Below are 16,892 nucleotides of genomic sequence, written 5' to 3'. Positions count from 1 at the left end.
ATTTTGTGCATGAAACAAAGTTTATGTGCATCGAGCCATCAGAAAGCAAAGGTGTTACTATCCCAGCCACCCATCTGGGCAATCTGTGGTTGTTTGGCATTGCCATCATTCCTTACTCTGAATTTATATGCTATCAATAAGCAATTGCTTTCTTACACTTATTCACACGTAAGTACTTAACAGTAAAAAATATGACATGCATACCTGGCATGTGGAGAAAAAATATATCACAGCTGAAAAGAGCTGGGAAAGGTCTTTCTCTCCTTGGGGACACTGAATAAACTGTGTGTGCTGTACCTTCATTTTGACTGGGCCCCATCACATGAGGTCAAATTGTGGAATTTTCCACTTGTGGTGTCTGTCATGTTGATGCTTAAAAATTTTCATAGTTTGGAGCATTTTAGAGTTTGGATTTTTGGATTAGGGATACTCAACTTGTATACGTTTTGTTTTGTTTTGAGACACAGTCTTGCTCTGTTGCCCAGGCTAGAGTGCCATGGCATCAGCCTAGCTCACAGCAACTTCCAACTCCTCAAGAAATCCTCCTGTCTCAGCCTCCCAAGTAGCTGGGACTATAGGTGCATGCCACCACACCCAGTTAATTTTTTCTATTTTTAGTTGCCTAATTTGTTCTATTTTTAGTGCAGATGGGGTTTCACTCTTGCTCAGGCTGGTCCCTAACTCCTGACCTCAAGTGATCCTCCCACCTTGCCTCCCAGAGTGCTAGGATTACAGGTATGAGCCACCATGCCCAGCCTCAACCTAGATAATTTTTAATGTAATCTTATCACAATAATGCACACATACCTTAGATAGAGCAGGGGCCAAATGAAGCCAAGTAGATGCTGATGTTTGGTCTAGATATAACTTGATTGTGTCTGATGCAGGAACCAGGCACAAAGTGGAAGAAATGGAAACTTAAAAACAAACTTTTAACAGCCAGATTCTGATTCATTGTCAAAACAAATAAAGCCAAGACACTAAGGAAAGTCCTAGACTTCAGTAGACCTTAGTAAGTAATGAGTCTGATCCAAATCTATAGAAAGTGTACCAAGAAGCAACTATATTTCTACCTGGTCTAAATCACCCTATAGGATTATTTAGAAAACATGTTATTTCTTTAATTCAAAGTCATGTGAATAAACACCCTTCTATAAAGAGTGTAATGGCTTCCCTGTATATTTTGGGCAGTTATTCTGATGAAATTCCTAATACAAAATGTATCAAGTTGAAACAGATGTTGCCTCCTGTAATAGTTTTCTTTTGCTATTTGCAGGTTGAGTAGGTTGGTTGGTTGGTTGGTTGGTCAGTTAATTCTAAGCAAATCTTCAGGAGTGAATGAATACCCTATGAAACTTCATGTATTCTTTCAACAGACATTTATTCACAAAGATGACTATAATATCTTACCTTAAAAAAGTTTCAATTGATTATATAAATGAAACAGAAAATATATATATGCATATAAGGATGAAAGTGGTGAGGACTCAGGGAGGGAGCAACCACTACTTGGATGTGTGACGATATTAAGAGATTAATGGTCATACCGTAAGTGTGATAATAGTACTGTAGTGATTTTTAAAGGTCATTATCTTTTAGAGCTATATTCTGAAATATTTGTAAATGAAATATCACGTCTGAAATTCCTTTTTTTTTTTTTGGAGTTTGCTATTTATTTTTAGCAGGAATATGCTAATGGTGATGACATCAATAGAAGATACGCCAATGTCCAATATCTGCAACAGAAGCTTGATAGAAGTTAAAGAAATCATGTTCCAATTTATGCTCTTTCTCTGCAAGGGCTTCCTTGTGACATCGAAGAAAATCTGCTAACATTCGAGTGAGCTGCTTCCTATCATCTATTTCTGCCGCAAGTCTGCCATTGTAATCTGCCAGCAACATACAAGCACCCTCTACCATTTTAGAAAGCCTTTCTCCAGATTCTTTATCTGTTATTTTATCTGGTAGGGATACTTCTTGGACTTCAACAGGTAAAGAAGCTATCCTCTGATGAACTGCTGCATCACCTGAAGCTGCATTTTCTAGATCTTGTAATGCTCTAACCAGATCTAGAGTCTGTGGTGGTTCACTTGGAGATCCCAGAGAAGAACAGTTTTCATTTTCATCCACCTTTATCTGTTCATAAGTTCGCTTCCTAGGCTTCTTATCGCCATACAGAGCTAGCTTAAGTTGTTCTAATACATCATTTTCATAAACAGACCTTTCTTCCCAAATAGACAACACTCTTCCAAGGTGCTTCTTACAACTTTCATCAGTTTCACTTGAAACATGCTTAAAAGCCTCCACTATAACTGGTGCAAAATCTTTTGTAAACTCCGGCCCCTTCCTTTTGCTGTTCTGAATGACATCATTGGCTAGGCAAAGAAAAGTAAGCTTCCTGTTTGGTTTGGCTTTCTGCAGCTCCCGCTCCCACACGGTGACGATGGGCCGCGAGTGCTTGCGGTGGTGGATGAGCCACAGGGACAAGGTCTGCACGCTCTGCTGCCAGTTGCTCAACTCCGACAGCTTCTTCTCCAGCGCCGCCTCGGAGAAGACGGACATCCCTCCGACTGCACGTCCACGCCGTCCCACTGAAATTTCTTTTAAAATAATTTAGAATGGATAAAACTGGCAGGATAAAAATGAAATGAGATTAGCCATAAGTAGATAATTGTTGAAGCTAATGATGAACTTTTGCATATGTTTGAAATTTTTCAATAATAAAAAACATTTTTTAAAACTTTCAGGACAATCTAAAACTGAAATTAAGAAAACAATTCCATTTACACTAGCATCCAGAAAGAATAAAACACTTAGGAATATATTTTTAAAGAGAAGTACAAAACATATACTCTGAAAACAATAACATAAATTAAAGAAGATCTGAATAATTGGGAAAACATCCTCTGTTCATGGATCAAAAGCTCTAACATTGTTTAGATGGCAACATACCCCAAATGCACAAGTTAAATGCAATCCCTAATCAGAAACCCAGCTGACTTCTTTATAGAAATTGTCAAGCTAATTCTAAAATTCATATGGAATTGCAAGGCAAACAATAGCAAAAAAAAATCTTGATAAAGAACAAAGTCAGAGGACTCACACTTTCTGATTTCAAAACCTACCACTAAACAACAGTAATCAAGACTGTGGTTTTGGCACAAGGATAGACACATAAACCAATGTAATAAAATTGAGAGTCCAGAAATAAACCAATACATCTACGGTCAACTGATTTCTATTATACAAGCGTGCCAAGATCATCTAATTAAACACAGAGTTACCATTTGACCCAGCAATTCTATTCCTAGGTATATACTCAAGAGAAATAAGACTGGGTGCAGTGGCTCACACCTGTAATCCCAGCACTCTGGGAGGCTGAAGTGGGAGAAGCTCTTGAGGCCAAGAGTTTGGCCACTGTGGGCAACACAGTGAGACCCCCATCTCTACAAAGGAAAAAATTAAAAATAAAAACTTGAGCCAGGAATGGTGGTGCATGCCTGGAGTTTAAGCTACTTGAGAGGCTCAGGCAGGAGGATCACTAGAGCATAGGAGTTCAAGGTTGCAGTGAGCTTTGATCACGCCACTGCACTCTAGCCTGGGTGAAGTAGCAAGCTTCTGTCTAGAAAAAGAAGAAGGAGGAGGAGGAGGAGGAGGAGAGGCGGAAAGGAGGAGAAGAAAGAGGTAGAGGAAGAAATGAAAACATATCTCCACACAAAAGTCTGTACATAAATGTTTATAGCAGTATTATTCATAATAGCCAAAAGGGGGAAACCACCCAAGTATCCATCGACTGATGAATGGATAAACAAAATATGGTATAGTCATATAATGGAATGTAATTTGACTGTAACAAGGAATCAAGTACTAATATATGCTACAATATAAATGAACCTTGAAAGCATGTGTAAAGTGAAAGAAGTCATCCACAAAAAAAAATCACGTGTTGTATAATTCCATTTGTATAAAATGCCCAGAACAGGGAAATCTACAGACAGAAAATAGATTAGCTGTTGCCTAGGGAGTGGATAGGGACTTAAAGGGTATGGGGTTTCTTTTTGGGGTGATGAAAATCTTTTAAAATTGACTGTGGTAACAGTTGCATATGTCTTGGAACATACTAAAAATAAAAGCCACTGCACTGTAAATGGGTGAATTTTATGGTTGTATGAACTATACTCTAAAAAAGTTGTTTTTTTTAAAAAAATCATTGCAATACACACACACACACACATTTGGGACATAACTGGTAGGATGGTAGTAGCAGTAGCACCATGGTTTTAGATTTTCCCAAAGCTCCACATAAAAACATAGCAATTAGATATTGAAAGGAAAAAAACCATGGAAAACATTTATAAAAATACTAGGAAAAAGGTATCCATTGGAGTCCCAAAATACAAGTGGGTAGGAACAAATTGGCAACAGCCACAAAACAGGCATGTGTGTGATTGTCAACCTCAGTGTAGGATGCAGAGGGAGAATGCAGAGGGAAGTAGACTGAGCACGTAGACTGAATTTTGCCTGGGAGGTGATGACTTTCTTTCTATAATTATTTTAGGAAATAGCTTTTTTATTAAAATGTCTAAAATTATTTACCTTTGTCCTTACCCTTTAGAATGCAGGGTGTTTGTTGTTTTTATACAAAGAAAAATTAAAGCCAAGGTGCAATTCAGCACTCTGTAACTTTGTGTCACCTTCTAACAGTGCCTGCACCTTCTTCCCCTTATTCTTTCAGCCACATTGTGTCCTTTCATTTGTTTTTAATTCCAACTCAAAACTCATCTTCCAAGGAATGCCTTGGAGAGTTGATCCTTCCAGGTTAGTCACGTCTCCAGGATGACCCAGTTGACCCCCCTCCTCCAGTTCTCAAATGCCTCATTTCCACTGAATTAATTTCCCCTCACTGAGATTTTGTGCTTTTTCCAGTTGGACCTGTTCAATAAGATGTAACATTCCTAGACAGAAGGTTGTTTTCTCTGGAACCGCCCCACCCGATCCCCGTGTCTAGAACACATTAAGTAGGACACAACGGGAAGGCAATTCTGATGTCAGCACTGGCATGACTTCTGACTGCCCATCAACGTGCTACATCGCTTTAAAATGATGAGACCATCATTAAAAAATAAAAAAACCAAGGTGTTCTTCTAACTAAGCCTGAGGGGAACTTTTACACTCTGCACAGTAAATTTCCCAACACTTTTCTTTTTTTAAATAATGCTTTTATTACTTTTAATTTAAGAAGCAAAATGGTTTCTAGGTGAGCCAAAGTTAACTTCTGAAGCACATTTCCAGCAGCCCAATATGAACATAATTGGCACTTTGGCTAAAGGAAAGAGGAGAGCAGGATATCATGCAAACCTGCTTGACCACACGTATTTTACAAGATTGTCCTCCCCATGCAAAGGGAAATGCATAATACTAATTTGCAATTTAGGCAGTCATTAAGGTAGGCAGGTAATGGACCATCTTCTCCAAACAGCCTACAGAGACTCGCTTTCCAGCTTGAATGAGTTTCACCTCTCCTCCTATGAAAGGAAGAAGAGAGTAAGTACCAAAGATGGGTTGTTAATGATGTTTTGCAAGCATTTTGAGTTTTCACTCTTAAAATTGTCTGGTATCACTATGTAACCATATAATTAGAGTATTTAAAAATTAATTGATCCTCTAATAATGAACAGATTTATAGTAGACAAAGTTGACTATTAAAAAGGCGAAGAATATGCCTCTAAACCTGATGATAATAACCATTTTCAAAAGCAAACTTTGTCAATCGTGCTGTTGAACATCAGATGGCTGCTTTTTTGTTCGCTGATGGGAAGTTAATTACTCAACACACTCCAGAGAAATCATGCTCTTTAATGGCTAATGCAAACTTCACAAAATAACAAATTGAAACAGTAATTTGCCTGTATAATGCACTTCCCTGGAGTCAGATGGTCAATAAGTATTCACTGAGCATCCACAAGTACAGTTGCAAGCGCAGTGAACACCAGAATTCGCAGTCTTCGGAAACCTCATCAGAAACGTCTCCCTAATGGAAAAGCAATGTTAGCAGTCAGATACACAAATCACTGTTCATGCTTTTCATGATGAAAAGAACACACAAGGGAAAACGTTAAGGAAAAAAACCCAGGACGTCCCTGCTTTGTTCCTCTCTAACAAACAGTTCAGCACACAGGTCTTTGTACATTCCTCTTGTAAGTCTTCCAAGTCCTATAGAAGCTTGGAATTAAGCACTTAAAACAATTACTAGTCACACAAGAGTGATCTTCTAAACTTTGTTTTTGTCTATTGCCAGCACAACCCTCTGTTCTGATGCTCAGGGAACTACCAGCAAAGTGGGAGGTGTTGATTAGAAAAGCGACATTGCAAAGTCTGCAACTATCTTAAAGGTCTTTAGCTCCACACTCTCCAGCATCTAGGCTTTCCCATAAAAACAACCACAAACACAAGCAGGAGACGAGGCAAGCACCCCAGAACTCTCTCTTATACCCCAGAATACACCTTCACAGGCTTGGCCTCCTCTGACCCAGGATCACTGGCTCTGTTGCCAGCTGCCCCATTTATCCCCTTCTATTGGGAGCATGCCCTGGATTCCTCATCTGGCTTGTGGAGGTCTCCATTATGCTGTAGGCTCTCAGCCCCACTCAGTCCTTCAGCTATGTGGTGCTTCTCCATTGTCTTCAGAGAAATAGCCTGCTTCTCGACCAATGCTAGCTCCATGGAAACCTGTCCTCCATACCTACTCCAGATGTGAAGGATTTTATTGAAATCAACCAATCATGCTAATTGCTAGTCATCATTGCTCTCAATCCAGCATGAATCTCAAAGTTTTTAAAAAAAAACACACCTTTTGCCAGTGCAAATTTATTGTTGTAAGAGTCAGTTAATCTGAGCAAAAACTCCAATAAAGACATCAATAACTACAGCAAGAATGAGTAGTGTTCATTGAATGTACATTATGTGACAAGGACTGCTCTGCTTTGCATATATTATCTCTAATCCTCACAGCAACCTTGAAAAGTACATATTATTTAACCCATTTAACAGATGAAGGCTAAGGAGGCTAAGTAACATGTCCAGAGCCATATAAGTTGTGCCCAGGATTGAAATCTCAAGTCATTTGATTTCGAACACTAAGTATTGTGCCATTTTCTCCTCACCCAGCAGTGTGGCTGCTAGCCATCCTTTGAAAAGTAATGCAGAGGTCTTTGTTATGTGAAACATTAGTCTACATTACTAAGGGAGGCTTAAATGTACTTTCTCATGCTAATGTGAATATATACATCTCTTTTCTCAGCAGAAGAATATACAAGAGTACCAAACAGAAAATCTTTGAATGTTGCAAGCTGTCACCAATGCAATCAGGCTTCATTTGTATGACTGGTTTTATTCTGGATGGCATGCATAAGTCACAATAACATGTCCTGCCTCTTTTTTCCAAAGAAGGATGTTTAATAAGGATAAAAGAAGGGTGTGATGTTGAATTTCTCATAAAAGTGGCCACAACTTTTAATCAATTTAATTAGTTATGCATACCTTTACATTCTATAAAGCTTCATGAGAGTTGTTAAGCCAAATAAATTGAACTTCTAAGTAACAGCTCACACAAACTGTGAATGGAACGCTGTAGTGTTATAGTCTACTATACAAGGCTCTTATGTCTTTATAGTAATGACATTGCTTTCATTTTGGCGAAGCTCAAAGTAAATAACCACCTCCACTAGATAAAATAATTCAGAGGAATTTCCTATGTAAGATTTTGACAGACATTTTTGAAAAGACTTTGGTGGATATTTTAGTTTTACTATATTAATTTTACATGGTATACATTTATGCAGCAGGAGAGAATACCAAACCAGAAGATTAACATTGCTATTACATGATTACAAGTACAAGGAGTTCAGCCTCCCAACATTTTACAGTGAGTATAGAAAGCAGGAGTGGCCAGGCATGGTGGCTCATACTTGTAATCCTAGCACTCTGGGAAGCTGAGGCAGGAGGAGCACTTGAAGTTAGGAGTTTGAGACCAGCCTGAGCAAGAGTGAGACCACCCCACCACCACTAAAAACAGAAAAAAAATTAGCCGAGCATGGTGACACACACCTATATATAGTCCCACCTACTCAGGAGGCTGATGCAGGAGGACCACTTGAGCCCAGGAGTATGAGGTTGTAGTGAGCTATGATGGCACCACTGCACTCTAGCTCAGGGGACAGAGTAAAACTCTGTCTCAAAAAAAAAATCAGGAGTGATCTTCATCTTTAAAATTGTGCTAAACTATATATAACATGAAATTCACAATTTGAACAATTTTAAGTGTACAGTTCAGTGACATTAAATATATTCATATTGTTGTGCGACCATCACCACTCTCTATCTTCAAAACTTGTTCATCTTCCCAAATTGAAATTCAATACTCATCAAACAACAACTCTCCATTTCCCCCTTCTCTTTATCCCTGACAACCACCATTCTACTCCCTGTTGCTATGACTGTGATAACTCCAGGTCCTCCATAAAGGTAAAATCATATATTTGTGATTTGGTGACTGGCTTATTTCCCTTAGAATCATGTCCTCAAGGTTCATCCATGTAGTAGCATGTGTCAGAATTTTAAGGCTGAATAATATTCCATTGTATGTTTATACCATATTTTGTTTAACCATTCATCCATTGATGGACACTTCAGTAATGTTATTTTAATTTTAATTAGAAATTTCACCTAGGGATGTTTCTTTTGAAGTTCTTCTTTCAAGTGCAAATTTCCCTGTAGCAAACTCAGCACCGAGGAACAGCTTCTTCTGGCACATGATGCCTTTGGCTTTCTTGACCTCATCCATGCTTCTTGCTTACCCTTGAGTCTATATATTAAACTTGGCTTACCTATCTTTAAAATGAACAAACTGACTTTATTTGCACTGAATCTTCTGTGCTTTCTCCCTCTCTACTCCATGTTTTATCCTGCTAAAATGTGTTAGTTTTGTCTCGTTAACATTTAAAATTTTTCCCATCTCAGCCTTGATAACTGCACATTACCTTATGATGAAGATTTGCTACCAACACGAGATCTCTGCTTTTCCCTTATATCGGCAATTTAAAAGCAATTATAAGGCTGCACATGACATATAACAGTAAAGGAACTGACTTTTGCACATATGTCTAAATGAAATGTTGTCCTTCAAAATGATCACCTTCTCAAAATGTCTGTGGAATTGCCTTCACATCACTTCTATGAGTTTTTTTTACATTATAGTTCTCAGGGTTCTTTCATGACTGATTACCTCTTCCCCTTTTTGAATCAATTTGGTCACATCACACCTTGTCCTTGACTGTGGGTCCTGACAGTGAAGTGGAAGTGGAGGACATGAGGAAGTGGACTGTTTCATGTCAGTTTTCTCAAGCACCAGCTGCTTGCATGCTCAGAGTGCCTTAGTAAATGATAGGTGTGCACCAGAAATCCCAATCAGAGCAAATCGAATTGCTGTAACTACAAAGCCCCAGATGCACACAGGAAAGCCACTTTCTTTTTACCTTCACCATTACTTTCTCCCTCCATCACTACACTGCAGCCCCATCATAGCCACACAAACCATGTACAGTTGTGACAGTCGAACGCTGCCCAAAGGTACAATATTGTGGAAACGTGGATCTACGTATTTATTATGGCAATTTCCAGACAGAAGTAAGATCTGTTGAGGAAGGGGAGCCTTTTTCTGCTTCCTATCAAAATGTTACAATGGCCTAATAACAGCTCTGAGTTTAAAGATCTCATGCTTGCATATCTTAAAGTATTGTAACATATGAAAAGCATGACTTAATATTGGCTGATACCTAATCCACAATTAACTGATTAATTCAGTATTGCCTTACCATACACTGCTCTGAGTAAAGCCCTAGGTCAATTTTAAGGAATTATTACTGGGCTTTCATCCAGCTCATTGGTTATTTTAGTCCAGAATACAGGACTGGCCTTAGACTAGAAGAATACTTCCTATATGATACAATATGGAGGCTTTTGCCCAAAATTATCTCTTCCATCGGTAGTTTTTAGTATTTAAAATTTACCATAAAATTCCTGAACTGGAAGAAACTTGTAGATAGAGCCATGAGAGCCCAAAAAGACTCCTACCCTGCCTCAACCATGCAGGCATTACCAACTTCATAGCACATTCCTACCGTGTCCAGATGCAGGAGCCCTTCCTGACTCAGAGACTCAGGAGACCCCCGTATTTCTACCGGAGTTGGCATGTACTTGAAACCTATTTGCCAATTTTGAATTCTAGTTCAGAAGGCTCATTAACATGCAAACACCTGGGAGGAAAAATACCTTCAGTCTTCATTGAGTAACACCTCAGAAGGACCTGTCACCCCAGCATATAACATGAGAGTCCTATTTGATTAATCTTTCTTTCCTTTGATCTCTACAGTCAACCAGAGCTTGTATTGCTCAACTTCCAAAATAACCTTCAAATTTATTCCTACGCCCTTTCCACGACTACTAGCTCATTCCTGCTCCTGTCTGCCTGTACTGTCCCTTCTATGCCAGGCGCCTCTCCTGAGACGGCTCCCACTGCAGCCCACGCTGTCAGGAAAACTGCCTGGACAACAGGGGCTGCTGCTCATGAGGGACAGTCACACGCTACTATCTGCAGATGACAGTGTCCTGGGCAGGCTTGTCCGGGTCAAGCTCAAGAAGATATTTTATCCCTCGTGGCCCAGTGGTTAGGGGTCGAAAAAAGAACATATTTTAATGGTGACAACCTAGTTCTTCTTTGGGAGGGAACTGAATTTTCTTGGAAAAATGCTTTTATTAACAGGTTTAGGTGAGGAACGTAGGTAGGGTATGGACCAAAATGATGGAAGATAAACTGTACCACATGGAAATAAAAATGAATTCCAGGGGTGGGGAGAGAAAGGAGTTTGGGGGGAAAGAACAGAGGAGGGAGAAGAGGAAAGGGTGTGTGTGTGTGTGTGTGTAGGAGAAGGGATGAAACCTGCACAGAGGCCATCCTGGTGGTGAAGCGGTCAGAGAACCTTAGGTGATACTGCTATACATGACACGTCCTGGAACCAAACAATTTACTAAAAACATGGCAGGCTGTGGGAGCCAGGTTTCTCACTGTTGGAGTGAGAAGTTACAGATAAGCCAGGCAGAAGGCTAGAGTGATCCATGTGGCAACAGATTAGAGTTGGACACATCAGTAAGAACTCCTGCTTACAGATACAGATGGTTATCTGCAGAAATATTTACTGATACCTGTATGCACACAGGTTAGTACTCACACACACATTTCTGTGCCGTGTCAGCTGAGAAGGCCTAGAGGCAACAACACCCCAGCAGTACCAGCACACCTAGTGCCCAGGTCTGGGTTCCTAATACCATTCTCTAACAAAAGGAAACAGGGATCTTTGGAGAAATGGCTCATTCTAGGACTGGAGCAGGAAATATACAAGATGAGCTTGGAGTATCTTGCAGTGCCAGAAAGTAAGAAAATACTAAAAAACAAAACAAACCCCAGAACCTCCACAACGATGGGAGTATGTCAAAGGGGCACAGGAGCCAACTGAAAGAGCTCCCAATAACAGAAGCTAGAACAGTGTGAGCAGCAACATAAACAAGTACTGTATTATAACTCAAAGTACAAAATAAATGCCCGTGAATCTATCCCAATATAAATGCACGATTGAATGAATTAATAAAGGGAGAGAAGAGACGGACTCCTGTGCAGTAGAATTCTCATTTATGCAGATTCTCCACCCTCAAGGAGAGCACAGCTTCCCACTCCCCAAGTGTGGGCTGCGCAGAGTGACTTCCAACCAAAGAATACAGTGTGGAAAGGGGAGCAAGAAGAACTTTATAGTGGAGAAACTTGATACATACTACCTCAGTTGACCGTAACCTCTTCAATATCAACAAAGTCATGATGATAGTGTGAACCCTTGATATGAGGGTTGATATCAAGGGTGAACCCTTGATATCAGGATTGCAAGATGTTAACAGAGGGGAGAATGGGTGTGGGGTTATATGGGAACTCTGCACCATCCTCTCGATTTTTCCATAAATCTAAAACTGTTCTAAAAAAAATAGTGTATCTTAAAAAAAGACTCTTAGGAATGGGAATGTTAGATATGCAGTTTCAAGTTATTTATATTGCTGTGATATTAAACCCATCTGTCTCCCCAAACCTTTGGGAAGAGCTGGTGCATTCGCTTATCCTGGGGTAATGAAGCGGGAAATAAAGCAGTAGGGCAGCGAGGCCTACCTGCCATCTCTCCCTCTCCTGAGACCAATGAAAAGGGGGTCATATCCTCTAGGAAGCGACTCCAGTACAGGCACTACAGTCACTGACCAGAAGGAAAACCCCCGTGGCCATGGCAGAGCGGGCACAGAGGGAAGGAGCAGTTTCATGGCAGGCAGCTCGGAAAATGTGTGACCAAACTTTCTTTCTCACATTTCTTAGAGGAAGATGTATCAATCCAGACCTAGTCAGGAAAACTACTGTATGTCAAACAGAAGGAATTTATTATGGGGGTTTGGTTCTAACGATGTTGGCAGGATTAAGAAGTACCAAAGGGGCTGGGCACAGTGGCTCACACGTAATCCTAGCACTTTGGGAGGTTGAGGCATGGGAGGATTGTTTGAGGCCACAAGTTTGAGACCAGCCTGGGCTACATGGCAAGACCCCATTTCGAAGAAGAAGAAAGAAGAAGAGGAAGAAGAATAAAGAAGAAGAAGAAGAGGAAGGAGAAGAGGAAGAAGAAGGAAGAAGAAGAAGAAGGAAGAAGGAAGAAGAAGAAGAAGAAGAAGAAGAGGAGGAGCCAAAGGAAGAAGAAAGAATGTGGCAAAACAAAAAAGAAAGGGGCAATCATCAGCCATGGAAGCTGTGAATGTCTGTGTGTGGTCAGTTGTGGATTAGCTCAGAAGACAGGCCTTGATTATAGCGGGTGGATGTCTAAAAAAGATGCTATGTCCCTTGGGGCTGCTGGAAGCCAGAATCACCCCAGCTTTGCCACAGCTACATCAAATGCTAGCAACTTCTAGCAGCTACTAGCAATGGCCACTCTGGAAGAGCCAGATGCAGTAGCATCTCTCTTCTACCCATTGATGTTTCACCAATGACTTCTCTTGGTAGAACCTAGCAGGATGCCTGGAAGATGCAGTGTGCATGCTTCAGGCCCAGCAGAGCTCAAAACTAAGTTCAAAAGTGTAGATGGAGGCTGAGACTACTGGTGAGCCAAACAAAGACCTCCACCATTGCCTTTGTTTCTCAGCAACCTGGCCTTTGTTATTTCCTAAGGTATGCTCCTGTCCAATGCATTTGAGTCAAAATCCCATATTACATCCTTTCAAATTCAGCTCATGTAGCTACTGCTCTGCAAAGCTCTCTCTGTCTCATTGTTCTTACCTGGAATAGTGCTGGTTTTTTAAAAAAGAAATTCCTGATTTGCGGCAACTGCTCATTTCCATGGTATAAATACTCCCAGAGCTGCTAACAGTCAGCTCTTGTGAGCCTGTACTGACTGGTTCCAGCAAGGCAAACCACACTCTGTAGCCTGGAAGCACATCAGCACATCTCCCTCTTGTGAAATTCTTAGCCATTCATCCAACCCTGTCCCGCTCTGAGCACTCATCACATTCTGTCATGAATAATAGTCATTTCTGTATAAGTTTCGACTCTCCTACAGAAAAGTGTCCTTATACAGAGGAAGGTATAGCTTAAAAGCCCAGCCCTAAACCCATGGCTATGTGACTGGTAGCCTTATCACTTACCAAACCAAGTAACTAGTAATCCTATTATTTATCAAGCGTTTGGACACTTACATAATGTTCAGAGCTTCAGTTTTCTCATCTATTGATGACAGCATCAATATAAATTAGTATAACCATTAAGGAAAATGATATGGAGTTTCTTCAAAAAATTAAACATACAGCTACCATATGACCCAGCAATTCCACTTGTGGATATATACCCAATAGAACTGAAAGCAGGGTCTCAAAGAGATATTTGTATTCCCATGTTCATAGCAGCGTTATTCACAATAGCCAAAACGTGGTAGCAACCCAAATGTCTATCGACAGACAAACAGATAAAGAAAATGTGGTACATAAATGGAATATTATTCTGCTTTAAAAAAGAAGGAAATTCTGTCATTTGAGACAACATGAATGAACCTGGAGGACATTATGTTTTGTGAAATAAGCCAGGCACAGAAAGACAAACACCATGTGATCTCACATGTGGAATCTAAAAGAGACCAACTCAGAAAAAGCAGAGAGTTGAATGGTGGTTAGCAGAGCCTGGGGGTGGGGGTGGAGGGATTGGAGAGATGTTCGTCAAAAGACACAAAATGTCAGTTAGAAGGAATTAATTCAGTAGATCCATTGTAAAACTATAGTTAATAATAATGCATTATAAATTTGAAAATTATGAAGACAGATTTTTCAATGTTTTCGTCACAAAAAATAAGTATGTGAGATAATACATATGTTAATTATTGGTTTTAGCCATTCCATAATGTATACATATATTAAAACATCATATTGTACATCATAAATATATGCAATTTCTATTTGCCAATGCAAAAATTATTTTTAAAAATATTAAACAAAATACAGTAGCAACAACAGCAACCCCGCCCCACAAGGCTGTTAAAAGAATTAAATAACAGTGAAAGGGCCTTGCGTAACAGTCCCTGGCACATCGGTTAGAAGTTTAATAAATGTTAGTTTTCTCCCTTCCTTCGGCTTTGAATACTCTAGCAGAAAAGCCATATTATGATTCATTTTTTAATTACTCTTAAGTGTCAAGAACACTGTCTTGTATAATAATTGCTTAAAAATATTGTTGTTAACATATCCATTGGAAGAATGAGGGAGTTGGTGGGGGGAAGGGGATGAGCCCAGAACCTGTTGGGGAAGTGGGGACAGGCTGGGAAGAGACAAGGGCTGCAAGGAGCCCAGGAAAGTGTGCTGCCTGTGCCCACGGTCCCCAGTAGAGCTGGGAGGGCCTCTGGGGCATCTCCTTTCCCTCAGGCCTTCTTTCATCCACTGGGCACACACTCATTATAGCTTACTCCCCAATTCTGGCAGTGGTTGAGCTGAAAATCAGGGTCTTGGGACACCAACTGCCTTCTGGGTGGCAATAATGACAGCAGCAGCTACTTTAACTGGAGCTGCTAATCGTATTTCCATATACTTAATCCAACAGGGTAGGAGAAGTTGGCAATAGTGTTTGGCAGCAGAAAAAACACTCAACTAGGAATACTGGGCTTAAGGAGTTTTGTACAAAATAGCAAATACACCACAATTTTTGATCTGCTTAAATTGATAAGATAGTTATCAACTAAACCCCACCTACAACCTAATATATTTGAAATCTGCCTAGAAGCTTCTGTCTGATTTTGCTGGTAGGTTAAATGTCAATAAAATATTTTCTTCCATCTTTGCCCCTCACCTTTAATCTAAAAACCACGGAATCATAGCATGGTAACAACTCAGATCCTCATTTGCTCTAGGTAGGTACGTCTCTTTTCAAAAACCATGGATATAACCTAAACCCAAAATGTCAAAGATGAGGAAATAAAGACTCAGAGATAAAAATCAATTTATTCTAAACCAGTCTGCTCTGGAGGTCTGGCCCCTCTGGAAACTCCAGCCTCTGGCTCCCATGCCAGGTGTTTTGTCGCTTGGATACTTCAGACACAGGGAGCTGGGCTTCTGGAAGTAAGGCCACTCCAGTTGTGAGCAGCACGGAGAGCAGGATGGCTCTGCCCTCAGTGAAACTGCTCTGCTGTTGCCTTCTTCTCAACTGTTCTCACTGCATTTATGGGGAGGGGTGGGATAGGGTAAGGTGCTATCAGAAAATCACCGCATTTGTGCTGTGTACTTTTAAAGATATATTACTGCTTTGTTTTATTCCTAGTTATGGTAATATTCTCGAATGTTTCTAAAGGAGGAATTCCATTGAGTTTAGCAATGCCATTCCCTGCTCCAATTTCTCCCTGTGGCTGATGATCAGCACCTGTATCCTGCAGCTCCCAAACACTTTAAGGGGTCTCTCTTGATTTGGCATCACTCAGATCAGATCTGTGTGTACCTGTCTTTTCTTCTCCCTGGACCAGCTCTCTGTGGAACCAATGATGAGTTTCTGGTATCTGTGGATCTTTGGACACACCTCCTTGCTTTTAGTAGGCATTCAATAAATGCTCATCGAAGAAATAAATTCAGATAACTCCTATGCGATCAGTACAGCACCACAATTCACCCCTATAACTATGTTAAAATAGATACACTCAACTAAAAGATTGGAATGAAACGCGAGGAAAAATTCATGGTTTTCCTCTAGGCAGAGACAGCGCGATTTCATCTACTTTCCTTTTCCTAGTTCATCCTAAATTTATACGATTAACATTATATTTTTTATAATAAAAGACCCTTTATTTTTAAAATAAATCACAGCAGAGAAAAAAATGCAGCCGGTTTTGACTCTGGCAGCGTCCAGGGGATTTATCATTTTGGCTGCCGCTATTCCAACTAAAGCAGCCAACAGAACAACCCAGAAAACAGCCAGCTTTTTGAGGGAGGCATTCAAAGAACTGCAAAGATACGGCCAAGCTCAGCAGAAGTACGTGTTTCGCTCCACGGCAGCACTGCAGCGCCCGCCGCGTGCCCGGGCGGTTCGGAAGCTCATCACCCGCGGCAGCCCTCCAGGACCGGGACGCACATCAGCGGGACTCACCGTCGAGCTCCGGGAAAACACTCCGGGACGCGCATGCGCCGCGCCCACCCCGCCAGCTCTCCCGGCTACATTCTTCGAAAACCGAGGCGCGCGCGGCGGCAACTGCGCCTGCGGGGAGAGGAGGCGCGGGGTGTGGCGCGGGGTGAGGGCG

At 40.7% G+C, this 16,892-nt stretch overlaps 1 long non-coding RNA gene and 1 pseudogene across 1 annotated transcript; both read right to left on the bottom strand.

Annotated features, from left to right (window-relative positions):
• Positions 1–1,675: 1,675 nt before the first annotated feature.
• On the bottom strand, positions 1,676–2,586 carry LOC142869980 (regulation of nuclear pre-mRNA domain-containing protein 1A pseudogene; annotated as a pseudogene).
• Positions 2,587–5,836: 3,250 nt separating this feature from the next.
• Positions 5,837–16,855, bottom strand: LOC142869979 (uncharacterized). The gene is made up of 2 exons (XR_012918506.1): positions 16,742–16,855; positions 5,837–6,031 (listed from the first exon to the last, which is right to left on the bottom strand). It is a non-coding gene; the product is annotated as an uncharacterized LOC142869979 (long non-coding RNA).
• Between the last annotated feature and the right edge of the window lie 37 nt (positions 16,856–16,892).

The sequence above is a fragment of the Microcebus murinus genome, chromosome 3 (genome assembly GCF_040939455.1).
Source record: "Microcebus murinus isolate Inina chromosome 3, M.murinus_Inina_mat1.0, whole genome shotgun sequence".
Taxonomy (NCBI): Eukaryota; Metazoa; Chordata; class Mammalia; order Primates; family Cheirogaleidae; genus Microcebus; species Microcebus murinus.
This window is presented reverse-complemented; position numbering and strand designations above follow the sequence as displayed.